Raw genomic sequence first — 14082 nt, forward strand, 5'->3', positions numbered from 1 at the left:
GCCGGACCTAGCACACACTAACAAATTTTAACAGCTTTCATTAAGTTTTTCCTGAGTTTTCAACTGGTTCGGTAAGCTGTCAGGAAAAATTGTTAGTGGTAAATAATGGAATGTTTCACTGATTTGTCAAAAAAAAAACGAAAAGTCCCATTTTTTAAACAAAAAGATGCAGGGCTTTTTCGGTACTTTCATTTATGTTTTTAATGCAGTTATAATGTTTTGGAGTTTTTCGCCCTATTTCTATTGTCACCCGTTGAAAGCCGTTGGTGTTGCACCAGCAACAAGAAAACAGTTTCCGGACTTCTGAACTCGTTTATTCGGTTGCCGAATTAAAATTTCCTATAAATAATGATATTCATTTTAAATATAAATATTCATCACACATGTGAAGAACTCACGTTTTGTAGGTTTTCCGTTTCGTTATCCGGAACGGGAGAAGCCTTTAGTAACCTGGTCAACGTCCTACGCATAGAAAATTCATAAGCCTTTTACATTTTAGTTTGTTGAATTAACAATTACCTTAATCTAAAATCGAACTAGTGTGGTTTATCAAAGCCTCATGTTACTCTAACCTCCCTCGACGGTGTTCCTAGAGTTTCGTAATAATCTGTAGTTATGCAAGGGTTCAATTCTATTCACGGTTGGTATTACCTGAAATTTCAGTTATAGCGGTACTACACACGTGCCAATTGATAATTTTTATAAATTAATACTATAAAAAATAATTTAGTTCTATCTCCAGAAGCAAATTAGAAAGAATGAATTCACTCTGGCGTTTCCTCTTCCGACCGATGACATTCGTCGTCCGTCATTTTCGTTCGTTAAGTTACTGGTTACTAGGTGCGTTGCCACACGAGGGGTGTGCACAACAATCCCCCCCAGTAGTTGGACCCTGGGTCCGGGTACTTAAATTTGCACCGACGTCCAGCACTGCCAACTTCACCGTCGGTCTTTCATATAATCCTGATGTTGTCTGAACTGTCGCTGAGCGCACTTGACCGTCTTTTGGCGGTTTTACTGCCACAACTCTGCCTTTCGGCCAGCAGTTTCTGGGTGAGTTGGGATCGACTATGATTACAATATCCCCAACCATAATTGGCTTCGTCGGTAGAAACCATTTAGTTCTGTGAGTTATTGCAGGTAAGTAATCTAACAGCCAGCGTTTCCAGAATATAGTTGCTATCATTTGAGACACCTTCCAGGTCTGTCGTAGAGCCGTGGTACTATCGTCATATGGAACAAGTGGTTTCGACCCATTAGAGGAACCGATAAGAAAATGATTAGGCGTTAATGCCAGCGACGACTTGTGATCAATCGGAACATGTGCATTTTTTTTCATAAAACGTTTATTTGACACGGCGTTTGCAAAAGCTTTTTTACGCCGGGGTTTTTTTATATAACATGTTACAAAAGTTCTTAAGTCTATCACGTTATAATAAAAGTTCACTTTCTAATGCTAACACTGAGGATAATCATCATTTTGAATATTTTTATTTATACTATATTTTCTTGAATTTCATTGTAAACCTATTGATAGTTTTTCTGTAATCTTTGTTTATTTTCTTTTCTTTATTTATATCGTTTTATCTAACTTAACTAACTGCGAAGAAATCTAAATTATTTGTGGGTAGCAAGGGAAAAAACTAGAAACATTGTGGGGATAATTATATTTGAATATTTATTGTTTTCAGGAAATGATAAATATGGCCCATGTATGTGAGTTTTCGTAAAGCGAGGATATCACGAACAGGAACATAGGGTGGTTTTCTTCTGGCTCGTAAGAAGTCTATTATTTGGGATCTGGCTTCACGATATTCAGTACAAGACCAAACAATATGTTCAATGTCTTCGTAACCCTCTCCGCAAGCACATTGATTATCTTCTGCGATCCCAATATGGCGGAGATGCGCATTCAACGTATAATGGTTGGACATGAGTCTAGACATCACACGAATGAAGTTTCGACTTACATCCAACCCTTTGAACCATGCCTTCGTTGATACTTTAGGGATAATTGAGTGCAACCACCGTCCCAGATCTCCATTGTCCCATGATGTTTGCCAGCTAGTAAGCGTCCTCTGACGAGAAGCGCTATAAAATTCATTGAAGGCAATAGGTCTTTCATAGATGTCACCGTCCAGCGCCCCTATTTTGGCTAAATTATCCGCTCTCTCATTACCCGGTATGGAGCAATGAGCGGGAATCCACACTAAGGTAATTTGATAAGATTTATTTGTTAATTTAGTTAAGTATTCTCGTATCTTCTTCAAAAAGAACGGAGCGTGATTGTCAAGCTTTAATGAGCGTAGTGCCTTAATTGTGCTGAGGCTATCTGTGAAGATGAAATAATGGCTCGGAAGTAAAGTATCAATGATTTCCAGACTATAGTGAACTGCTGCTAGTTCGGCTGTATAAACGGAGGCAGGTTCTGCAAGCTTGAAAGAGATCGAGGTGTTATTGTTGAAAATACCGAAGCCAGTGGCCTCATTGATTCGTGACCCATCAGTGTAGAACATTTTATGGCAGTCAATGTGTTGGTATTTACTTATGAATATTTTAGGGATCTCCAGAGAGCGCAGATGATCCGGGATTCCAAGAATTTCCTCTTGCATGGACGTGCCGAAAAATAAAGTGGAATCGGGAGTATCTAGTATATTAACACATGTCAGAACATAACTAGAAGGCGTTATTTCTTGTGACATGTGATTGAAATACACTGTCATGAATCTGGTTTGGGATTGAAGCTCGACAAGTCTTTCAAAATTTTCAATTACCTGTGGATTCATAACCTCACATCGTATAAGTAAACGAGACGAGAGATCCCAGAATCGATCTTTTAAGGGAAGAACTTCCGCTAGTACTTCAAGACTCATCGTATGTGTCGATTGCATGGAACCTAAGGCGATTCGTTAGCAACGATACTGTATTCGTTCCAATTTAATAATGTGAGTGTTTGCAGCTGAACGGAAACAGAAGCACCCATATTCCATTACCGAAAGTATCGTTGTTTGATATAATCTTATCACGTCACTTGGATGAGCACCCCACCAAGATCCGGTTATTGTTCGGAGAAAATTTATCCTTTGTTGGCACTTCTTTATCAGATACCTAATGTGGCCTCCCCATGTACCTTTAGAATCGAACCAAATTCCGAGATATTTAAAGGTCATGACTTGGGCTATCGTTCTACCAACCAACTGAAGCTGAGCTGGATCACGCTTCCTTGAAAAAACAACCAACTCTGTTTTCTCCGTAGAAAAATCGATGCCTAGCTTCAATGCCCAACTTGATAAATTATCCAAACTATCTTGCAGTGGTTGTTGTAAATTTATGGCTTTTGGTCCTGTAACAGAAACCACGCCATCATCTGCAAGTTGCCTTAGAGTGCATGGGCTGACAATACAATTATCAATGTCACTCACGTAAAAATTGTAGAGAAGAACCTTGTGGGAGGCCCATGTAACTTATTCTGAATGTTGCCAAATCGCCATATGAAAAATGCATGTGCTTTTCTGACAATAAGTTGTATAAATAATTATTTAATATTGGTGAAAGACCACATTGATGTAGTTTCTCTGAGAGAACATCAATGGAAACAGAGTCGAATGCTCCTTTTATGTCTAAGAACACAGACGCCATTTGTTCTTTTGTTGCTTAAGCTAGTTGGATTTCTGACGAAAGCAGCGCCAGACAATCATTGGTTCCCTTTCCCCTCCGAAAACCAAACTGGGTATCTGATAGCAAGCCGTTCGCCTCAACCCAATTGTCGAGACGTCGTAGGATAATTTTTTCCAACAATTTCCTGATGCAGGATAGCATTGCAATCGGTCGATACGAGTTATGGTCGGAGGCTGGTTTTCCCGGTTTTGGAATGGCGATAACTCTCACTTGTCTCCAGTCGTGCGGGACTATGTTCTGCTCAAGAAGCTTATTGAATAAATTCAACAAGCGTCTTTTTGCTAGGTCAGGCAGATTCTTCACAAAGTTGAATTTAATTCTGTCCCGGAGCATTATTGTTGCATGAGAGGAGTGCAATTGAAAATTCCATCATTGTCAAAGGCGAATCTATGGAATCGTTAATAGTGGGAGCATCGCGAATGATTTTCTGCGCAGGAGCAGAATCTGGACAAACTTTCTTGGCAAAATTAAATATCCAGGATTCGAAAAATCTTCGCTTTCATTAGTTACGTTTCGATTCCTCATTCTTCTGGCTGTGTTCCAAAGAGTACTCATTGATGTTTCTCTTGACAAGCCATCAACGAAACGTCTCCAATAACTAGACTTTTTGGCACGGCGGAGACTGTCAAAGTTGTTTTGCAAAATCGAATAATTTTCAAAGTTTGCACGTGTACACCCTTTCCGTTTCATAATTTCTTTGTAAGCAACTTGTTTAGCTTCATATGCATCCGAGCACTCTTTGTCCCACCAGGGATTAGGAGGCCGGCTATTCATTGTCATGCCAGGATTGCATTTCGTTTGGGTTTGTTCTGCTGCTTCAATAATCAAACCCGCTAGAAATTCATATTCTTCGGTAGGTGGTAGCTCTTCCGTCGAAACAAGAGAAGTGGAAATTAAAGATTGGTATTTTTTCCAATCAATATTTCGTGTCAAGTCATAAAGGACATTGATTGAATTCGTGATGCCTAATTCGCTGTTAATTGAAATAACGACTGGCAAATGATCGTTACCGTGAGGATCAGGTACAACCTTCCACGTGCAATCTAACCGAAGTGATGTCGAGCATAGAGATAGATCTAATGCACTTGGTCGTGCGGGTGGTCTGGGAATGCGTGTTGCTTTGCCTGTATTTTTTCATTTATTGAGCTCGTCACAAACATTGTATATCAAAGAGGATCAATTATCATTGAAGAGGGAACCCCACAATACTCCGTGCGAGTTGAAGTCTCCCAGTATCTGTCGCGGAGCAGCCATGGATTCCACTACCTCAAAAATCTGACGTTGTCCAATTTGAGCTTTGGGAGGTATATATATAGAAGCGATAGACATGTCTTTGCCTTTAATGTTCGTTTGGACAGCTACAGCCTCAATGCCCGCGAACAAGGGGATGTTAATTCTGTAGAAAGAGTAGCACTTTTTAATTCCTAGAAGCACTCCTCCATACGGGTTGTCTGAACATGTGTAAGCGGCCTGCTGCTAATGATGTTTTCGACCTCCAATAGAGCGTTTCTCAGCACCTCGTCTGTGGGAAGGCGCGATGGACGTATTTCTGCTAGAACCTTTTTCACTGATTGGATTAGTCGCTCCCAGCAGCCACCCATGTGTGGAGACGCTGGTGGATTAAACGTCCAGGAGGTTTCAGGTGTTGTGAACTCTGCGACCATCTTGTTCTGGTCTAAATCAGCTGGTGCTTTTTTCAGCTCTTTATCGGCCCCTATAAAGTTCGTGCCGCGATCGCTAATAATTTGCACGGGAATTCCTCTTCGCGATATGCAGTTTCGCAGAGCCATTATGCATGAATCCGCTGACAGCGAGTGAGCTACTTCGATGTGAATTGCTCGAGTGGTTAGGCAGGTCATTAATGGCATATTCGTTTTTGACAGTGCACTACACCGGTGTAGTCGGTGCTACACTCATTCAAACTTGGTTGTAATCAGTCTATCTCTTTCTTTGCACTACACCGGTGTAGCACCAAGAAAAAACGAAAACGCCATAAGACTCCCCATCGTTTCTCTGATCGACGACCAACTACTACGGTTATGGGGCCGAAGTAGTCCACGCCCGTGTAGGAAAACGGACGAATATATGCTGCCAAAAGAGCTTTTGGTAGATTTCCCATAGCTGGTGGATTTGGCTTCGCAGATCGAATTTTACAGCGTTGACATTCTCGTCGAATTCTCCAGCACACAACGTGCACGCGAGGAATGTAGTACTTCCTGCTAACTTCATTGATGAATGTTTTTTGACATTGGTGATGGTAACGTTGGTGAATTTCTTGGAGGATTAGTTTCGTGACAGAGTGGTCACGTGGTAGAACAATGGGATAGTTCGTATATTTCCCAGCGAAATCGCTTTCATCAATACGACTGTGAATGCGCATAACACCATCATTATCCATGAACGGACAAACTTTGAAGAGCCCACTTTGTTTGGGTAAGCTCTTTTTAACTGTAGCACTGATCGTCACCATCAGAATCTTTGTGCTTGTGCCATTTCATCCCGCGTAAGAGGACCCGTAACGGGAATTCCTCTTGCTTGTTTGCGCCTAGCGTTTGTCGGGAATCGCCGTACATAAGCTGTTAGCCGCACCAGATGTTTCCAGCTCGAAAAGTTTTCTGGCTGCAAGATGTCGTTAATCGGACTTTCGAAATGGTGTAAAAGGTTTGGTCGAATCTCTTCAGTTGTTTTCTCGACATTGAATGATGACATCGGCCATCCGTTGTTTGCACTCCAAAGAAAAGATGGTGCGTTAAACCACCGACTGTTGTTCGTCAGATCCGGCAATCGCTGCCATTTCGTGGCTTCATCAGCTACGTTTAGTTTTCCAGATAACCATCTCCACTCTGAAATGTCAGTGAATTCTAATATTTCCCCAACGCGGAAGGCAACGAATTGCGAGTATCGCCGATGATCGGAGTTAAGCCAGCACATGACATCACGTGCATCGGTCCAGAAAAAACGATGAGAAATTTAAAAGGTGTGATTTTGCTGAATATTCAGGGCCAGTCGTGCTCCGATAACTGCCGCTTGAAGCTCGAGACGAGGGATTGAAACAAATTTTAGTGGCGCTACTCGAGTTTTGGCTCCCACAAGAGCGCAGTGTATCTGATCATCCTCCTCGAACCGGAAATACGATACAGCTGCAAACCCAGTTTCACTAGCGTCTACAAAGGTATGTAGCTCAATATTTCGTCGGTTACAGTTGGTGTTGAATGGATGATAACATCAAGGAACTCGTACCGACTCGACTTGGGGTAGAACGCGCAACCACATATTCCACTTTTCCAGTTCCCTGTCTCCAATCAGTTCGTCCCAACCTGTACCGGCTCTCCAAATTTCTTGAAGCAGTGTCAGTGGGATGCTTTTCTCCTTGAAGCTTCAACTCAGCCGCTAAGGTTTCCTCTAACAAGGTCAGTGAAGATCCGCAATCTACAAAGGCATGAGTGCTTACAGACAACCCCTGATTATGCAGTATCACGGGAATGTATTTGAATAGCACGGATTTTCCGTTCCCGCTGTGAGTGTTACAAACGAAGTCATTGGAACTAATATTGCTGGGGTCGTTCGTGATCACTTGGGTTTGAGCTAGCTGGCTACCACTGAGTTTGTCTTTGGCGTCGTTATGAAGCAGACGGTGATGCTTGTAGGGGCAGTCATTTATCCCACATAATTTGCTGAATTTACATAATCCTCTGTGAGATCGTAAGCAACAACGACATAACTTGTGATTCCGCAGAAGAGCCCACTGAGAGGAATGGTCTAGGCTCAGAAACTCTTTACAATTGTCCACTGAAACACAATTTCCTTGACAGATGGTGCATCCAGCGCTAACGGACTCACATGATCTGCATGTGCGGTAACGGAATGAGCATTAATGAATCCGTCATCCTTTCTTCCACGTCGAGAATTGTAATAAGTGGCCTTCGAAACCGATGGTATCGTCACGATGCTGGCTGCTTCAGCGAGAGCACACAACCAGTCACTGAACTCGGTAAGTGTAACTCGTTGCAGATTTTGGCGATGTGTTGCTCAAGTGTGCTTGATCATCGCCAACTTTACTAAAATCTTGTTCGCAAACTACTCGGTCTAGTCCTCAACGATGAATCTAGCCTGACGGAAAGTTCCCCGGCGAGAGAGGTTCTCTCGAAACCTAGTGGTAGATATCTGCCGATACCGATGTTTGTTTCAGTGAGCTATTTAGCTCTCGTTCAGTGGCACCCCAACGACTTCCTGCTAGCTATTCGACGCGGTCTACTCGGCCTAATCCCCGGTGGTGGATCTATCTTACTCACAAGCTACCCGGTGGGGTGTCGAGCGCGCCCCACCGACCCGAGCCTGGTGCTACGTCGCGTACTACTCAATTGGTCCCCGGCGCTGGGCCTAATCTACACCGACGGAGAGTTCCTCGGCGGCGGAATTTCTCTCAAATCCCGATTTATGGTTTCACGGCAACTTTCTAGCCAATGTCGCTACTTTGTTGGTCCCTTCGCCACTTCCTCTGCAGCTCAGATAGTGTACTCGTAAACACTCTGTTTACAGCGTCCCAGGTGTGTTCGTCGTGGCACATCTCTTCAACGATATTGTCCACTATCACACCAGACATACCAATACGAACTTCTTCCAACCTAGGGCATTCAACGACTACGTGTTCCGCTGTCTCCTGCACGTTCAAACACTCCGGGCAACGTGGTGACGAAGCATATTAAAACCGATTTAAGTACTTCCGGAAGCATCCGTGCCCGAACTAAAACGGCATCAAATAGAAGTTCACTTCTCCATGCTTTCTATGTCTCTAAGCCGACACATTAGGGATAGTCGGTGGGTCCACCTTTCTTCGTGTTGTCCCACTCCTGTTGCAACTAAGTCAACGAGTTCGCTCGGACCAGTATCCTTACATTACGTGCATTTCTCCGCTGGTAATATTCCACGTCCCTAGCCAGAGTGATGCAGATGGGCGTCATCTCAGCGATAAACCGTAGGGGAGACTGAGGAGACTTGATCCCCTTTTTTATTTTTCAGTCCAACTCCGTGGAATGATAAAAAACTATGTATTTTTTTGTATTTTTTTATTGTTTCTAGGGATAACTAATAATCATAAAAAAATTACATGGAAATATTATACTGGACATGAGCTATGAGCATTTCTGGAAAACAACAACAAAAATGGAAAATTCTTAGATTAGTGGAGACTCGATCCCTAATTTGGGGACACTTGATTCCTTTATGAAAACGTGTTTAAAAGAGCATGTAGGGTAATAAGCCTATTTTGCCCTGTTTCTACGATCATCCTACCCATCTGAAGCCTTTGGTTAGAGCAGCGTCTGCCATCTTTGCTCAACGCATTGACTCAAATGGTATTGCGATAATGGGGGTACTCGATTAGAGATTTTGCTGCGCTCAAACAGAAGATTTTCACCATTCTCAAGACAATTTTGTTATTATATTGGCTCTTAATAAGAGGCGAATGACCTTAACGTTAAAACCTCTATAATCGAAATAAAAAATGGACCTTAATAACAAATCAAAGAAGCTGAAATAATAAAATTATTGTAGTAATAATGTGGTACCCTTCTTAATAGGGCAAAAACGGGTACATTACCCCATTCAATTTTATAAATTAATTGTTGTAGTATTGATTAAATTGTTATGATTAGATATTGTTATTTTTGTTACTACATATTACGCATCTCTCACCTGAATTCCCCAAATCTCCGTGCAATTATTTGAAAGCTGTCTTTATTATGGTTGAGGAACGTCAAATGTGGGATGAATGGTTGCTACGTATACTGTAGTAAACAATTACAGTTATGTTTCTTTACGATGAAGCGTTCATTTTTGACATTTTTTTTATGACAACAATGACTTCAATTGTTCTGGTGTGAATTTGGTTATTTTCAGTGGTGTGTATGAAGTATGGCGAAGGGGATCAAATCTCCACGAATTTGAAGGGATCAAGTGAACCCATAGCATATATTTCAGCAAACTTTAGTAAAAATATAGTTGAACAAAAGAATCAGCTCAATCATAACGTATTCATATAATTGACATTCTCCTGTAATTCTGTATGCAAAAGTAGAGTATGTAGTGGGTGATTTTATCAATTTTATAAAAGTTTGAAAATTTGAAAAATAAATCTTCTTCAGTTCTTCTGAGACTTTTTTTTTAAATCGGTAAAAATTCGGTTACACAAAAGTCCAATTTCTTTTTTCTGTGTACATGAAATTTATGTTTAGATAAAACTACGCAACTTTATAGTATATTCGATTAATGTATTCTGATCCGCCTTTGAGTTACAATGATGGGATCAAGTCTCCCCGGGGATCAAGTCTCCTCAGTCTCCCCTACTACCTCCGACAATATTGTTCTGTAAGCGCTCACGACTTGTACGGCAATCCGCCGGAATGTCCTGTTCAGCTTTTCACGGTTCCGCTTGGATTTCAGCGTAGAACCCCAGGCAGAAACCATATATCGGAGTATCTATAACGAAACAGTAGATAGCAGACGTCTCATACTACTTCTCAGACCGCTGACTTTGGCATAATTCTCGCTATTGCATTCGTTGCTTTCGTCGACTTTTTGCAGGCGTAGTCTACGTAGTTATTGAATCTCAACTGGTTGTCAATTATCACTCTCAATTGCTTCAGTGCACGCTTCGATGCAATCATGTGCCCTCCAACGTCGATCTGCATCCGCTCAACCACGTTGCAGTTGCTGACTGATAATACCTCCGTCTTGTGGTGTGCTATTGGCCGAAGTGCCTCAACGAAGGGGTCTTTGTTGAAGACTTTCGTATTCCACTTTCGCTCGCCAGTCATCCTACTCCGTACCGCAGCAGGGTTACATTGACCTGTACGGTACGCTTGGTGGTCGCTATGCGTATACTCTCCAATCCATGTTTGCCGTCAATGAAAGACTACAGAATGTGACGTCGATGAAAGACTTCCGAAATGTGCTAACGGAAGCTTCATTGCACAATCGTACTAGAACTGAGCTTCCTTTAGGATACACCCTCTTGTGTTGATTACTCTACTGCCCACCCTATAGCCGAGGCGTTGAAGTCACGACCAATGGCTTTCGACCGATCAACTGCTCGGTTAACCGCTCCAGCATTAAGTTGAACTGCTCTACTGTCCACCTTGGAGGAGCGTAATAATTTCACACGAAGACGCCATTGATTTTGGAGATCACGAAGCCCTGGTATTGAACCACTTCTACCACTTCTTCGGTGGGGAATCTACCCATAACTGTTTTCCTTTTTTATTTCGACTATGATAGTCACATTTTCTTTTTTACATTTTAACGACATTCAATTAGCTAGAGATTACTGGGTAGGGAAAGTTATGAAAATTAGAGCCATAGTACTCAAGTGAGAGCAAGGATGTGAAGTAAACAGATCGGAAAACTAGAAGTGACAGGGTCATTAGAACAGGCTTAATATCGTACGGGCTTAATCTTTGTCTTCTGTTAATGAGAGTCGTGCTTAGGCAGTATAACTACGAAGTTATAACTTGGCTCTAATTTTCATAACTTTCCCTGCCCAGTAATCCCTAGCTAATTGAATGTCTACCCATAACTTCTATCACAGCCGTTCCCGATATATCCGCCACCCAGCTACCGTTTTCAGGGGGGATTTGATACGACTCTACAATCAAAGCGACATCACACATCGTTTCTGTCGTAGACTGCCACAACAGTTTCTGTGCGGTGTCACAATGATTCCGATTTATCTGGGTAATCCCATTACCGTTGGCCTGCAGTTACCATCCTGTAGGCAGGGCATTTAAAACCACCCGTAAATTTTTGTCTTTCTTATATAGAAAGGATATGCAATCAGTCTAAAATCGTCAACCTAATCCTCTAGTTTTTTACTGACATAAGGTTTCTGCGTAGTGTACTAAGAATGTATTAAATATTTCCATAATTGAAACGAACATAACCATGGAATCATAGTTTGGAGAAATGAGAAAGGCAAAATTGCACAACTAGGTGGATTAAAACAGGTTTGTATTTTTAGATTTGTAAAAAATTGTAAATGAAAATGAAAAAATAAACTTCTGGTATGGGATACTTTTTTTTTCCATCTATGTTTTTCATCGGCCCACAAAAAAACTGCTTACTTTTTGGTAATTTGTACTATAACCTGCCCCTAAACTATAATTTTTCGAGTGCTACTTCAAAAAGTATAGCATTTAATGTATTTTCGCTTCATAGTTTCCTTATAGCGCCAATGGCACCACCTACAATCGACGTGGGCGGATGCCAAAAGTCCCAATGATGTGAAATTTGGCATTTGATTATTAATAATTAAAAAATAGTGTATTATTCATTTTATTTACTTTGATCACTTTATTAATTTTATTCGTCTAATTAATTTTATTGTGTTCATTTAATTCATTTTGTTTATTTATTGATTTTATACTTCAATAAATTTTGTTCATTTCTTAATTTTTTTCACATTTTTCGGCTCGCTAATTTCATTATTTTTATTTATTTCGTTCATTTATTTCGTGATATTTATTTTAGTCATTTCATGCAGTTTATTAATTTTGTTATTAAATGATAAATCTTTTTATTTTTTTCCGAACATCTTCAGCATAATAACTTCATTCATTTTATGAATTCCATTCATTTTGTTTTATTCGTTTTACTTATTTTATTATTCTAGTCATTTTTAGGTTTTAATGTTTTTATAGATGCTGATCACTTTATTCATTTTTTATATTTTATTAATTTTATTTCGTTTCTTTTTTCATTCTGGTTTTCTTATTATTTTTTAATTTAATTTATGTTTTGCTTTTTAATTATTTTATTTATTTTATTGATTTAGTGTTTTTGTTCTTACCTTATTTTTATTTTATTTATTTTAATTGTTATTAAAATTATATAATGGTTATTCCTTTCTCTTTTTATTTGCATTTTCTTTTTAATAATCTGGTATTTTGTTTGGTTTATGCCAAAATAAAAAAAACTGCTTTCAAAGACGTTATGTGGTTCAATTATTTGCCAGACTCTTATCAGGATTAGGAATGGAGCTTTTAATATTCAAGTGTTGATTTCTAAATCGTGAGTAACATATATTATTCAGACCTACCCTTCACCGCTAGCGTTGCTGTCAACAATAATGGTACACCATCCAATTCGAAACGAATTTAGACAAGTATCTGTCAAATTTTAACAGAAGTAATTTAGACAATGCCAAATGGTAACGAGAACCGAGTGGTAAGCACTCTGATCCCGAGTTTGCTCTTCGAAGTTTCGAGAACCGGTTGATTGATTGAGCCGTGACTCCAGCTAAGAATGATTGACCTCGTCAGCAGATCCCGGCGTCATGTTTGCACGATTGAATATGACGGAACTTGCATTTGTGGCGTCAATTTGTAGCATTTTTGGTGTTATTCTAATGGGCGTTGAAAATAGCAAAACCGAAAACAACTAACGAGGTTTAAATAACTTGCGTTAGTTGGTATGGACGTTCGTAATGTGGGCGCTAAATTGCTTCTGGTTATTTTGTGTCAATTATAATAATGCATATGGTGTTGTACCAGTTTTTACTACACTTATTGGAACTCTTCATTTAGAGCGGCTTCTCATATTGCTGTTCAAATTCGAAAGGTAGAATCAACATTGCGACACTTGAGTTCTATTGTATTTTAGTAATCGAAAAAGGTTTATAAATTACCAGCAATGACTATATAAAGTTGAAAATTAGAAATGATTGAGAAAGATTGACCTCCAATATGGACATTATTGATGCATTCCGATGAGTATTGATGAGAAATTCACGTTTTTATGCAAATGAATAAAAAAATTGATGGAAGCTCAAAAATAGCTTAAAATGGTCCTTTTGACCATTGTGCTGATTATAACAAATTAAGTTATCATAAAAAAATTAAGTAAATAAAACTCAATGCAATAGACAACAAATACAACTTTTGTTGAAATATTTCATCGAAATAAAACATTGTTAATTCAATGAAATTTTGAAAATTGCAATATTTTCATGTGATTTGTGCCAGTGGTTCCGGTTCGAATTTTAATGAAAGATTTTCCTGATTTTGCGTTAATTTTTCAAATCTGGTGCGAAATTTTTTTGTTTTTTTAACTACTCTGAACTAAATTTTTGCTGCACTGATTCACCGTCCCTTTCTGATACAATTACACTACTTTGACACGTCCATATATTTCTGGCGTAATATTTCAGCCGAAAAAAAAATTGATGCTTCAAAAGCAACTCTTGTGAATCAATCAACATGATTTATGAGACCCGAAACTCGAGAAACGATTCAAGAGCGTTGTCTAGCAACAGGCACGTGTCCTTCTCGCATGTCGTAGCTGCCTGTATCTTGTACATTCAACCGGTTTTCTTCAATTTAAAAGAACAACAGTTTCAACTGAGCGTGTCGT

This window comes from Topomyia yanbarensis, chromosome 3 (genome assembly GCF_030247195.1).
Source record: "Topomyia yanbarensis strain Yona2022 chromosome 3, ASM3024719v1, whole genome shotgun sequence".
NCBI lineage: Eukaryota > Metazoa > Arthropoda > Insecta > Diptera > Culicidae > Topomyia > Topomyia yanbarensis.